The sequence below is a fragment of the Falco punctatus genome (assembly GCF_963210335.1).
Source record: "Falco punctatus genome assembly, chromosome: 13".
Lineage (NCBI taxonomy): Eukaryota > Metazoa > Chordata > Aves > Falconiformes > Falconidae > Falco > Falco punctatus.
In genome coordinates, this window is record NC_137593.1 from 23763704 (window position 1) to 23777744 (window position 14041).

Genomic DNA, 14041 nt, shown 5'->3' on the forward strand with positions numbered 1-14041 from the left:
AATTGGGTTTTGCTAATGGGAAGCAACAGAAGAGAGTGGAGGTAAGCCTGGCAATTGTGACACATGCTTGCCTGACCTTGTCCTGCTGCCAGGAGAACAGTTTATCCTCTGCTTTCACCAAATGGTCTGTAATTTGCCTGTAGTTATCCTCTCTGGTTTTAGATTTGAACAGAGGGTTGTCAGTTGGCAATTCAGACTAGGAGGAACATTCACTTCTGCAATATAGCATGTATGAGAATTAGAGGCTTTTGCTTATATTTTTGGACTTTGCCAACAGGACATTTTTGTTTTCGGTCGTCTAAGCATTAAATGGCATAGATTAGGTGGAAATGTATGTACACTGATCTTCTGAAGGAAAAGCGTTCTTAAAACTCACTGTCCTCTGGATTCATTGCCCTTCGTACCCCATGTTTATTTTTCCACTTGTCTTTTAGACTACATTACAGCTTGGTTTTTTATGTATGTAGATGAGAGCATGCAGTTTAGCTGGGAGGGTTTTTCCCCTACAGCAATGGCTCTATTGCCCCACGTGCTGGCATTTTTTACAGGACATACGGGGAAGCTCTCCCCAGCCCTTGCCACTGCATCCAGCCCCACTCTCCGCCCCAGCCAGCAGGGGCCACGGCATCACCCCCAGGCCACCCCGTCCGGGGCATGGAGCTGGCGAGTTGGCACGTCACCAGCCTTCCTGGGTGCCGGGGTGGCTGGTGGCTCCGGCACGGCACTGCTCAAGTCATCGGCTAACCTGGAGCTAACGGTGCACTGTGCACCCACAGGCACCAAAATGGAACAGCTAGAAACAGCCCAGAAAAAAAGTCAAAAGTGATGATACAGGGCCATTTTCTCATTTTCAAAGTCACCTCTTTGGGTCCCATGTCCTCAAGGGATCCTGCCTTTATGGACAAATGGCCATACCTTGCCACATGGACCCAAATACATCATTAAACTGTGAAACTTCTGTGGGAGACCAGAGACAGGAAAGCAGCCGGGGGGCTCACAGAGGCACGGGGCGGGGGGAAAAAGTGTTCCATAAACTTGGATTTTTCAGAAAGGAGGTTATCCGATCATTTACAAACTAGCAGTGACTTGGCAAAGGAGAAGTGACAAATCAGATTCAAATCCATCTTGCATCATTCATGAAAGATGATGGTGCCTCTGTCCCAAAAAGTTGCTGTTTCATCTGATCTGTTTCCATTTACTGAAATGGAAAACAAAATTAGCAATACAGTTTAAAAAAATGAAGATTTAGGAATATCTCATTTGCTGCCCTTTCATTCAATATTTTCAGAAGGCAAATTACAGAATCAATGTTGGAAGGCCCCTCTGGAGATCATCTAGTCCAGCCCCTTGCTAAAGCAGGTTCTCCTAGAGCAGGTTGCACAGGATCACGTCCAGGTGGGTTTGAACGTCCCCAGAGGAGACCCCACAGCCTCTCTGGGCAGCCTGTGCCAGTGCTCCATCACCCTCAAGGTAAAGAGGTTCTTCCTCATAATCAGAAGGAATTTGTTGTGTTGCAGTTTGTTCCTGTTGCCCCTTGTCCTGTTGTTGGGCACCACTGAAAAGAGCCTGGCCCTGTCCTCCTGATACCCTCCCTTGAGATGTTTGTATGCATTGATAAGATCCCCTCTCTTCTCCAGGCTAAACAGGCCCAGCTCCCTCAGCCTTTCCTCATAAGGGAGATGTTCTCATAAGGGTGATGCCCTCATCACCTTGGTAGCCTCCGCTGGCCCCTCTCCAGCAGTTCCCATCTCTCTTGAACTGGGGAGCCCAGCGCTGGGCACAGCACTCCAGACGCAGCCTCACCGGGGCAGAGCAGAGGGGCAGGATCCCCTCCCTCCGCCTGCCGGCCACGTTCCTCCCAGTGCTCCCCAGGGTCCCACTGGCCTTCCTGGCCACAGGGCGCACTGCTGGCCCATGGGCAACTTGCTGTGTGCCATCGCTGCCAGGTCCTTCCTCGCAGACCTGGCCCCAGCAGCTCAGCCCCAGCCCATGCTGGTGCGTGGGGCTGTCCCTGCCCAGGGGCAGGACCCGACACTGGCCTTTGTGGAACTTCATCAGGTTCCTCTCCACCTGACCCTCTTACCAACATTGTCAGTTGGCAATAAGCTAACTGACTCTAGAGAGGGAGGTTAAGCAGAAATTACTGGGACCAAAGAGTTATAATTTAATTTCTTTGTTCCTACATACCAGTAAACCACCGGTCTTGCTGCTGGTGAAGCAAGCCATGCACAGGAAGGTAGCAAATCAGCAAAAAAATTTGCAGAACCATATATAAAAAAAGCATAATACAACATGTCAGCACTGTTAGTGATATGGTGGCGATGGCTGATAAAGCATCTGTGGCACGGCGTCACACCGGGTGCTGCCTGCACATGGCCACAGCTGCTCAGCAGGGCTTGGGCTGGTGACCTCAAGGGGCTGCACCGAGGGGGAGGTGGAAACCTGGCAAAGAGTATTTGGTGAGGGTCCTCGGAGCACCAGCAGCCAGGGAAAGCCCCTGCCACCAGGGCAGGCTGGCACGGAGGAGTCACTGGATGGTGGTCTCCACCTGGTCCTGGTCCCCTAAACACCACGGGTGACCCATACCAGACCTGCTACCAGTGTCACTGCAAAAACCAACATGTGAAGTCCTTCCCGTCTGGGCTCAAGCACACCACCGGTTTCCAAACCATACGTGAGGCACAGGCTGTGCCCAGCTAACCAAGGGAGCTGGCAGCGGCAGGTGGCTGTGACAGGACTCCGCTGAAGGACTGAGGCACGGTGTTCATCCCTGCTGCATGAGCATTGCACCACACGAGCGGTGTAAGCACCTGTCCGAGCCCCAGCGCAGATCAATGTCTCGTCAAGGATCAAGTGCCTAAATCCTCATTTCTTACCAGAGATACACCGGATCCATCAATAACATCACACAGCTCCAGAGCACCGGGGCCACAGGGCACACCAGCTAACGAGGACAAATGGGTTTTTCCTCCCCTGCGTACGCTACAGAGCATTCGATATAATTAAACTGTGCAATTGGAATAACAGGATTTAAAGGAAATGATGCTACCCTGAGCCTGCTGGGTGGTGTGAGCTGTAGATCTCTCTGTGCGTTTACAGAAAATGTAATATGTCAGTGGCTGGATTAATTGGTAACCTTTGCAGGACTGCCTTTTAGATTAAAAAAGTTGTTCATGTTTGCTTTGATTTTCAGAACAGGGAAGCATATAAGCATACCTGTAAATGTCAACTTTTCCTTTTTCTGGAGCTGTGCTGACATACTACGCTCGGAGAATAAAACCGAAGAGCAATGAGAGCATGGCCCATGAGCACAGAACCTGGGAGACTGGCACATTTCCCCTTGCACGGACACAAATCAAGGCAAATGTGGTTTGGGAAGTTCAGCTCCAGGATCTGCCACTGGACTGTAATTTTGAGCTTGCACATCTTGGCTTTCAGCACCTCGCAGTTAACACACACGTGTGAAGGTGAGGAGCTGAAAGCAATGCGCCCACAGAAAGCCACTGATTTGCACCAAGACACTTTCACTCTTGATCGCTCACTCACTCTGTGTTATCCAACTGCTCATCACTGGTGGGGATTCCACGCAGCACAACACTTAAAAGCCCCTGACCTCGTGCACAGGCACCCTTTCGTCCCAAGGCCCGACAACGCACTGGATTCGCCAACATACAGGTGGGCTTCCCACGTGAAGACCTCCATGTTGCCTAGAAAAAAAGAAACAAAACTTGGGCAGGAGATCTGGCCAAAAAGACACCACCCCGTGGCGGTGGCCACTCTCCTTCCCAGCCCTCGTCATCGCTCACGAGCGCGGGGCAGCGAGGAGCAGCAAGCTGCAGGCGGCAGGAGTGTGGGAGGAAGGGAAAACCAAGAAACCCATAAAGTTGTCCCGGATCCCATTGAACTATGAAGTTCATTTGTTGGCTGGGGCTTTGTGTGCTTTGCCCCATTACATTTCTTCTGTGCAAATTTCCCCATGGCTCCTCTGTGTGAAGTTGTGACCACAGGGCATTTTCCAGGTGCTGGTGATACAGACCCTGAGCCTGCAGATAAACACACACCTTCTTACCACTGCAATGCCATCTTCTGCCTGCTCAGGGCCGGGTTTCACTTGGTGTTTGTCAAGTGACTTCTGGACCTGCTCAAGTTTTGTTGTAATAGTCACAACAACCTCTTATTTGGGTCCCCCCCCTGCCCCTTTACCTCTCCCAAGTTTTAATGGTTTAAGTATTTTTAATGGTTAAAAATACTCACTTAGAACAGTACTGGTGTTTTTGGAGAAGGCAAGACCTCCTGTGGGAGGCTGGTCCTCAGGAAACTTCTCCGTTATCTCCTGACTTCCTTATTCATCAGTGCCTGGCACCGGCTCGCAGTGATGTGACCGAGTCTGCTCGCACTTGTCGGGTTGCTTCAGGGACCTGAGGTGGGTTACGGCACCGAGTGCCTCTCCCAGCAATGAACCCTGTGATCAGGGATAACAGATGGATCTGTTAGCAGATCGGGGCTAACCGCTCCTAAGGGAAAATTCTGGGGTTACTTGCTGGGAGCCGCCGCTGCTGCTGCCAACACTGCTGCACACGCAGAAGCTCATGAGAAATCTCCGCCTGCAACCTGAGGTTTCTGGGTAGATCTGGCACTGTCTAAAATGCACTCTCAAAATTCACCCTCCAACGCAATACTTCATAGTGAGCAAACCCATGAGCCCTTGGGTCATGCTGCAGCAGGAACCTGCAGGGATGCATGTGCAGCTGCAAGTTGCTGCTGCAATTTCGGATGACTGCTTCTTTCCAACAGCCCCTCAAACGTGCCTCATTCATTTCACTACATCTGTATCTCTTTGGCATTTTGACCAAGATGTGCAATCACTCTACTCACCATGGCCTGGAGCACGGTTCGGTGTGTCTCGCATGCAGATGAAACCTCTCCTCCCTGAAGTAAAAGGTCAAGGCAAAAACCCAACCTCTTCTGCTGGTATTACCAGAAGACATACAACAAAGTGAGATGTGATATTTATTTTTGCCTCCTAGACCCTCAAGTTTAAAAACTTGCAGGTGTGGGAAATAATTATTATTTTTAAAAGCAATTTTCTACTTTGCTACAAGATGGCAGAGTTATAGAATGGTTTTATTGAAACCCTGGGGTACTAAAACGCAGCTACTACTGATATGCCCATAACCTTTGGCCGTCATAGGAAGAAGGACATGGATCCTACATTGCTGCGAGGGCAGAGCTGTCCCCCTTAGCCATGGAGACCCGTGCGTACAGCGGTGGGATGGCCCTCAGCAGCGACATGGTGGCAGAGTCTCCTGCGTGGGCTCAGCCGCACAGACGGGCTTCCCTCCCGCCTGAGCCATCCCGTGCCGAGGAGCCAGCAGCAGCCAATAAACCAGGCTGTGGGTGGAGGTGGGCTCTGGGCATAGCGGGGTGGGAAAGCCCTGATGTGCCCCTCCAGCACCAAGCCCTTCTGCCCTGCACCCCACACGCTGCCACCTGCCGCCCCACAGCCCCCGCATCCCTTCGTCTTTTTTTTTCCCATTGCCAAGCAGTACTTTTACTACTCGCTTCCTTTTACTATTGCTAAAGGTTAAGGCACAAGCTGCCTTTGAGCCGCAGAAGACTGGTCTCCCCAGCAGAAACCATCACTCTAGTGGGAAGCCCTCTTCTCCAGGACTATTCCATGCACACTTTTTTCTTTACCTTTCCAAATTCACACACCTCACACCAGATGCAGGCTGTATTTTGCTCCCTCTTACACTAGCGTAAATCCAGAGTGACACTTCGGCAGCTGGACAGACCTAGATCCTCATACAGAAATATCTGGGGGCAGTAAATCCAAGCAAAACCACGTCCTCTGCTTCAACAGGTCAGAAATTATTTGCTGAACTTGCTTACATGCTTAATTCAGAATGTTGTGGTTCTTCCTTTCCCTTCCACTCAATTACATTTATCTCATTGAAAACCTTTTGTCACAGGAAATCTCTGCTTGATTTGCTTTCCTGATTTCAGATCATCGCATTGCTTTTCCCCTAAACAGCGATCGATCTTCATTTTGCTTGCAGACTATTTTGCAGTAGCTCTGTGGAGAATTACTACTACTTATTTTTCTAATCATCCTGTCGGATGCTATAACAACACAGGTTACCAGGAGGTTACATTCAGGGTAAAGTAGTGTCTGAACTAAGCGTCTAAAGGACATTTTTTTAACTGTGTGTCACGATTTACAGGTCTTTAAGAGCGAGAGTTTGCACCCTGTCCACCACAGTGCATGGGCAGGTCCCCGTGAGAGTGATGTTTCCTTTTGACATTTGGGTACTTACAGCTCCCGCGGCCTCGAGCCCCTTGGCAGGGAAGGGTTCAGCCCCTGCTTGGGAAGGAGGGCAGCCAGCCACATGTATCCAGCTGTGCGCCAGTCCAGCCCTGCTGCCCATGCTGGGCTCCCCCAGCCCCCCCAGAAGCCAGTATCGACACTTGCTGCATCCCCAAACATACACAGGTGTCACTGCAAAGATGTGACTTGTGGCTTCGCAGCAGACAAATGCTTTGCTACGTGAAGTCCTGCTGCGGCACTGGGGGAGAGGACGGACTGGGGGGGCTCTTCAGGAACCTCTTGCTATGAAGGATGGTGGTAGACCAGAAATCTTTTTGGGACCATGACTTTTCTAATCCTGTACAGAAAAGAAGAAAGAAAACAAGAAAAAACGGGAGAAAGTAAGATTTAACCCTTTTAACATATAAGACAACAGCATTTGTGGATCTATGTGTCAGCGACCAGTCTGGCAGGATTCATTCTTTACCTCGGTGCATCCTAGGGATGCCTTTCATGTCGTGGCTCTGCTGTAGCCTTCAAGCTTCACCTGCCTGGCCTGTGGGGCGAGGGAAGGGGGTCAGTGACTCCAACCAGCCAAAGTCCTTCCCTGATTCCAGCTGAGGTTTCTGCATGGGAAACACCCCGTTTCTGTACCAGGTCCTCTTCCAGACAGACGACACTGGCTCTAAGATCTCAAGCAATGAAGAATTTGTTTTGCTTTTTCTTTGTCTTTTTGGTGTCTAATTGCCCTCAGTGCTAAATTAAAACCTTCTTTCCAGTTTGATATCCATCAGTTTTAATTGCCAGGCTCCCTGAGTCACACTTTCCTCCCCAGATGCCTTCCCTGGCACAGAGGAGGATGCTATCTCTCAGCTCTGCTGGCTCTATAAGGATGATAGTGCGGTACTTGTAATTTCTACCACGCCTCGTCTTGCTGTGAAGCTGAAAGCCTAGAAAGGAGTACGTACAGACTACAGATCTGCACTGACAGACACTACCAAGAGCAACATTTTGCAGGGACATCTGAAACACTGTGGTCTGGGAAGCAGAGTGGTACAGGCTGCTCACAGCCTGTGGCAAGAGCTGAGCCTGCAGCTCAGGGCTAGGGTACACCAGGCTTCTCTGAACTCAGTATAACCAAGCAGACCTCAGAATACGTCCTTGCTAGAGAGTGTAACTTTCTCATTCCTCTTCATGACCATGCTTGGACCAGAGCCACTACTGGAAGCCATATAGATTTCACGTAGCATCAGGGGCTATTTAGAGAACAACCACTAAACCAGCAACAGGCAAAGAGAAGGGGTGGCAGAGGGACTCGCAGCCCAGCGGAGGTCTCATCTGAACGGCAATCAGATAAACTCTGTGTGTGTGTGTGCATACGTGCACGCACGCTGCTGGGCAGCAGGACGGCTGGGTGCAAGCTGTGCGAGCTGGGGAGCTCCAAGGCAAGCACAGACACTTGTTCCTGCCTGCCCCCATCTTCACCTGGCCAGCACTTCGCCCCCCCCCCCCCCCCCCCCCCGGCACCCCTGGGAGCAGCGTCGCTGGAGCTGCATCCCAGGACAGCACTGCTGCAGGCAAAGCTTGTCCTGAGCATCTAATTAGAGTTCTGCTGCCTGTAACGTGTTTCCAGCTATTGCTGTTTGTCCTCACACTGCAAACCATTCCTGGTAACCGGGGTGGGGTGGGTGGAACTGGCTCTTAATTAACAGGGCTCCTAAAGTCTTCAATACTACCTGTGGCTACTGTTGTCTGAGTTTTAGTTAAAATGGCTCAAATCTGATAATTATTTATTACCTTCTAGAAAAGGGTAAACAGACCAAGGCTGCAGCGCTCACAGCAGCAACAAGTTTGGAGACCAAGTTCCCTGCAGACGACCAGCAAACCACGTTTGATGGAACAACCCAAAGGGATCCCACAGGAAGCATTTGAGTCCTTTAAAAAAATAGGTAATTCTAGGCAGTCTGCATCTCGCTAAAATGCTCATGGTGCTCCCTAATGGCAACCACTAATATTTATGATGGTCTGTACCAAAATAAAGAGATTACCCCAACTCACTGCAAAGCATAACTACTATTCAAACTCACCAAGTCCCATTAAAATTCTTCGGGGCTAACAGCCCTACAAGGAGATGATGATTTATTGAGAATTAAATAATAATAAAAAAAATGTAAGAAACAAAAAATATGAACCCATAATTTCAAACAAGAATGAGAATCATCAATAGAAAAGCCTGTTCTAAGCCTGCCCATTTATAGCAAAGAGTAACAATCGTTCAACAGGAATTACTCACATAATCATTAGGGAACTCATTAGCTAACAGACTTTATTTCAGGGAATAAAGATGAGATATCATCGGCGACTGCAACAGCAAAAAGACAGATAGCAAATTATCCTTCACACATATCAAATGTTCAACTACGAGCAGTAAGAGGTAAGAGGAGTGGCTTTTAGAGGCACTTAGGCTGATCTGCCAGCAAAAACATCTCTGCATTACTGCCTTTGGCCAAACCCAAAGGGTGGAGGGCAAGAAATCCCATGCAGTAATTGGAATTACAGAGGTCAGGCATCCAGGAACAGGTAAATTAATGGTGAGAGGATTTTATCATGGATATTACTTGCAGACAACTATGCACCGCTCTGGCAAGTGCATTACTGTAGGCGTTACTGTTACTGACCCCAGCAGATAGCTGGCCATAACCTGCACCTGGCTGGTTGACCCCCACCAGCGTTTTGCAAGCAAGGGTGGACAAGGCAGGAAAGTGCTTCAACCTTCCCAACACGTGTCCCAAAGAACAGAGGAGCTGCCTCCAGGTCCACACGGATCCAGCCGTGCGATGCCAGGGGGACACCCAGAGCACAGTCGGACGGCCAAGCCTCTGGGGGAGCGGCACGGATTTCTGACGGCAGCAAGAAGAGGGGGCAGGTAGGAAGCAGAGCAGGCAATACGTTCTTTGTGACAGATAGCCCAAGTTTAAGTCAGAACCAACCAGAGTTTTGCTTCTACATTATTTCCCAGTCCTTCCCCTGCAGCATATAATCCTCTGTGATTAATTACACTGTGATTTGCTGAGATCAGGATAGATGGGACAAGAGAAAGCCATGTACAAAATAATAAATGCTATTTGCATAAGCCTCTTTCTTTCACGTAAATTGTAACTCTTCAAACACTGGCAATAGGAGTTATTTTCATTACCATATTTTCACTGGCTGTAATTAGTCCAGTAGGAGGATTATTACCTCTCTTATCATTAATAAGAGAGAAAAGATAATTTGCCGCACTGTTGCTGACTTCATTGCCTCCGACAGCTGCTGCTGTTCAGGGCCGTTGGGGATCATGGGGGTTGCAAGGGTCTCACTCACCCCCTCAAGCCGAACATGGTGGGGGTCCCCTCAGCAAGGGGATGGTCCTTGGGTGCTGCCCACAACCACCATCCCTGTGCCATATTGCCACCACCTCATCGCCGCAGGACTTGCCACCTGGTGTTGTGTTGAACGGCTCCAAACAGCGCTGCGGGAGGTTCCCCTGGGTTTCCGCCAGCCAACCCCCCCGCACACCTCCCAGCAAACAGCCCCGGCTCCCATACAGCCACCTGGAGCTGCCAGCACATCACCCTCGCAGCTTTCCATCCTCTGGGTGAAACCAGTTCAACATCCCAGTACCTATTTAATGACCCACCGATGCCAGCCAAGAGCACGCACAACACAGGCTGCATTTCCCCAGCAGGACGAGGTATTTACAGGACACACGCCAGCGGGGACCACAAACAGTGGTACAACCTGGTAGGAATTGGCTGGATCCCTTTCCAGATATTATCAAGATATTTGCATAGAAAATATGGTTTTTTAATACATGCTGCACACTGTTATTATTCAACAGAGTGGCACAACAGCAAAGCTGCCTGCACAGCACCCGGCTACCGGTCACTTGTGCATCCGCTGACAAATATGTCATCTCCTTGGGTGGCCGGGATCCTGCCCCTGAGCCCACTGCAGAACCCCTGGCGACGGCCTTTTCTGCTGCCCCACAAAACTCTCCTCCGGGTTCCCCGAGCGGCCGCATGCCCTGTGCTGCCCAGCCTCTGATCACGAGGATGCGACTGCGCCGCCTGCACCAGCCAGCCTGCAAGAGCTGATACAGGCATCTCCCAGCCTGATGAAGAACCCACCCATCCCTTTGCTATAAGCTGGGGCACCAGAAAAAAAACGCCCTCGAGCAAGCTGTTGACCTGAAAGCCACCTCCTCCCAGCTCGGGCTGGCCCCACAGCATCACTGCAGCCCTCCAGCACGGGGCTGCTCCGCATGGGCCATGCAAGGTGGGGTGCAGGCTGCCTTCTGCCTGGCTGGCACAGCCCAGAAACGCCTCGAAGCCCAGGTCTCGCGGGTATCCTGTGGCTGGATTTCATTTCCAAGGAGCTTTTGCTCAAGCCTGGATTCAGGCAACCTGAAAAACCCGTTTCTCCGCTGAGCACATAGACATTTTACTAGGAGGGGCCCTGTGCCATCTTGTGGCCATCGCTAAATCAAAGGTCACCTTAACCAAACAAGAAAAAACCTGCTGCTGGCTGCAGCCCCTGCCCCAGCCCCAGCCCCTGGCCCCCACCTCCATGCACCCCACTGCTGCGACAGCCCAGCAACAAAACAGGCGCTTTTCTAATAAAATGGAAAAGTGCAGTGAAATCAGATGCGCCTCTGCTTGAAACTGTGTCTAAATTTACCTCTGACTTACCCCTGAAGGCGTGCACCACAGGCCATATCGGAAGGGGCGAGCGTGTCCCCTGGTACCCCAGCGCCCACCACCACTTGGCAGCCCCCAGCAGGTGGGAGCTGCTCCCGCCCGGCATCGCCAGCAACACCCACACACTCTCCCATCACATGCGTCACAGGGTTCTCATACATGAATTAATCCTAAATTAATGTGAAGAACTGCAGAGATCTCAGGACAAACATATTATTTCTTTAGCCACATCAGGAAGGATGGAAAAGATCTCCAGCAGAAGATCAGCAATGAAGCAGAGGGAGAGACATTTGGGACTATATAGGTTCCCCCCCCCCCCAGGAAATACTGGTGAAAAATGTTTTTTATGCTCTCAGCAAGCCCTTCTGCTGTTCCCCCAGTGCCACCCTGCTCCTCGCCAGTTAGCCCAGCTCAGAAACATAAATATGCCTTGTAAAAAGTATATATTACACTGTCCCTGCAGAGTAGGGGAGACCTGGAAAAGGGATGAATTGTCCCACATTCACATCCCTTCCAGTACTGCCACCTGCTTCCCAGGGAAGGGACCACTGGTAGTAGCAGCAGGGCTGCCCCTGGCCAGCTGTGCCCCCCCCCCCCCCCCCCCCCCCCCCGCCCTGGTTGCCCTCCCTGGCGCCCACTCGCCCCCCCAGCAGAAGGTCCTGTAGAGCGAATGATCCCTGCGTGCTGCCACACAGAGCTGCTGCTAGCCTTGGAGTCGAGAAATCCTCACATCTCACTGAATTTAGGGCTGCAAAAGGTACTGGTGCTCCAAGTAGCTCTTCCAGGCTGCAGCCTGTCCTTCATGCCTCAGCTGGTGAAACTCTGCTGTTAAGCCAGAAGCAGAAGCTGGGTTTTGTGGACAAGTGACATTTCCCTTTTGGCTGTTCCTGTTTGAAATTTTTTTTAACTAGAATTTGCATTTTCTGAAACATCCCCGAAGAGCTGTCATTGAGATAAACCCATTTAATGTTGCTAATAATACCTTCCTTCTGCCTTCGAAATCCAAGAACCTGCTCCTTCAAGGAACTTCAGCACCTTGATATTTCCACACAGCTGAAAATCAGTAAGCTGCAGGCTCCCAGGGAGCATACCTGGAACTTTTAGGGAGAGGAGCGTCTGGATCAGCCCGTGCTCTTTACAGCTTTGCTCTGGAAGGCTCTGTCTGCCCAAGCTGAGACATCACTGAGCGCTATAGGGATGTATGTTCTGCATTTTCTGTAGCTCAGTGCCTAAACACAGCCGAGACTGTTCTGGTCTGAATGTACTTATATTCCCAGCTCTGCAGCTACTCCCTGAACTGTGAGACCTTGCTGGATAGTGGGATGCCCCAGACCAGCCTCTGCAGGCCCCTTCCCGGACACCTGTGATGAGGTTGTGCCCGGTCTCAGCCTGCGGGGTAGGAGGGGAGAGGAGCCAGCGGCTGGTGGCTGGCGGCGGGCACCGACCCTGCGCCCCTTCCCCTTTAGGGTAACAGTGCGGGTTCACCCCAGGTGCTGCAGGGAGCAAGGCGGGGGGCAGCCGGGAACCGGGGGGAGGCGGCGGGGTCTGCACCCAAGGAGTGGAGCTGGCCTCGTGCCGCAGGGAGGACAAAGTGTCGGTCGGTGGGGATGGGAAGGGGGATGGGATGGTCCCGGCAGCTCCAGGGGAGAAGAGTGAGGAGCCCCAAATGCAGGGGTGCTGCATGTGGGCGCTGGTCCCAGGGCGTGCACGCAGGAGAGCAGGGCATGGGGGACAGGGCGCCTGTCTGCGTGTGGGGAGCAGCCCCCCAGGCATGCAGAAGGCACAGGACCTGGGGCTCAGCTTTCCCCACTTCAGCCGTTGCTTTTCTGGAAAAAGCTCATAGCCCAGGAGTCCTTATTCAGGCTGCAAAGCACATGTCTGCAGAGGTTACCGAAGAGGCCCACAAGCTTTAACGAATGCAAAGGGAGAAGGCAGCGCCGCGATCCCTTCCAAACCTCATGGCTTTCAGAGCTGACCCCGGGTCCCGGCTGGGGAAGGGGCAGCGCTGGGCACACCAGGACAGCACTGCCCATCCCTGCTGCCCACGGAGGGAGAGCCATGGGGTGGTGGAGGGGGCTGTGGGGACAGCAGGCACACAGACCTGCCCCTGCATCACCCTCCCACCTCTGGGGTGTTGCCTGAACTATAGAAACAGAAGCTTAGAGCAACAGCGCTTTGAGCCGAGTTGAACAGTATCTCCTATTTTCAAGCTTCCCAGCGCTGAAAACGTCTCCCAGCCTGCTTTAACGCTCCAGGCACTGACACACACCAGCGGGGCTCTGCCCCAGCTAGCGCTCATGTGGACCAGAAGCTTTGCCAGTAGACTCATCCCTCTGCCCATCTGTAACAGCCCTGAACCACCAGAGGAGAACAGCTTAGCATCACACCCAGGCTGCACACCGCTGCTTTAGGAGGCACTCACACTGCTTACACCCACTGTAAACGACATACAACATCTGCAGCCGCAGTGTGGATGTTTGGTGCCACCTCTCTCCCTGATAAAGTTATACAGGGTAGCAAGCCAGCTTTGCCTATGCGAAACCTTCACGTGCCAAGGGAAGTTGCACAGAGTACGTCAGCATAACCAGCAGCCCCAGCTATATTCAGCTGAACCTGCCAGCATCACTCCCAAAGTGCAGCCTGGGAGGTGTGTGTGGAGGGGAAACGACAAACTCTAACATCAGCATTAGAAATTACACAGCCCTCCCCACCCCCCACCCCCAACATTACTGGATGCAGAAGAAACCTCTGATCTGCTGCTGAGTGGTTTCCTTGCCCCATTTGTATCTGCTGGCAGCACCCCAGTTGCAGGAGACCCCTAAGTGTCTCTGGGAGGGCTCAGGAGCTGCAGGCACCCAGCACAGCCACGCTGAGGCACGCCAGGGCACGCGATGGCACACCAGGCTTCCTGACATGGTTTGAATCCACATTTCTTTGTTAGGGCACAGCATTAAATCCTTGTGAACCACCTGGGGGGCTGCGCTTCCCCAGGAGG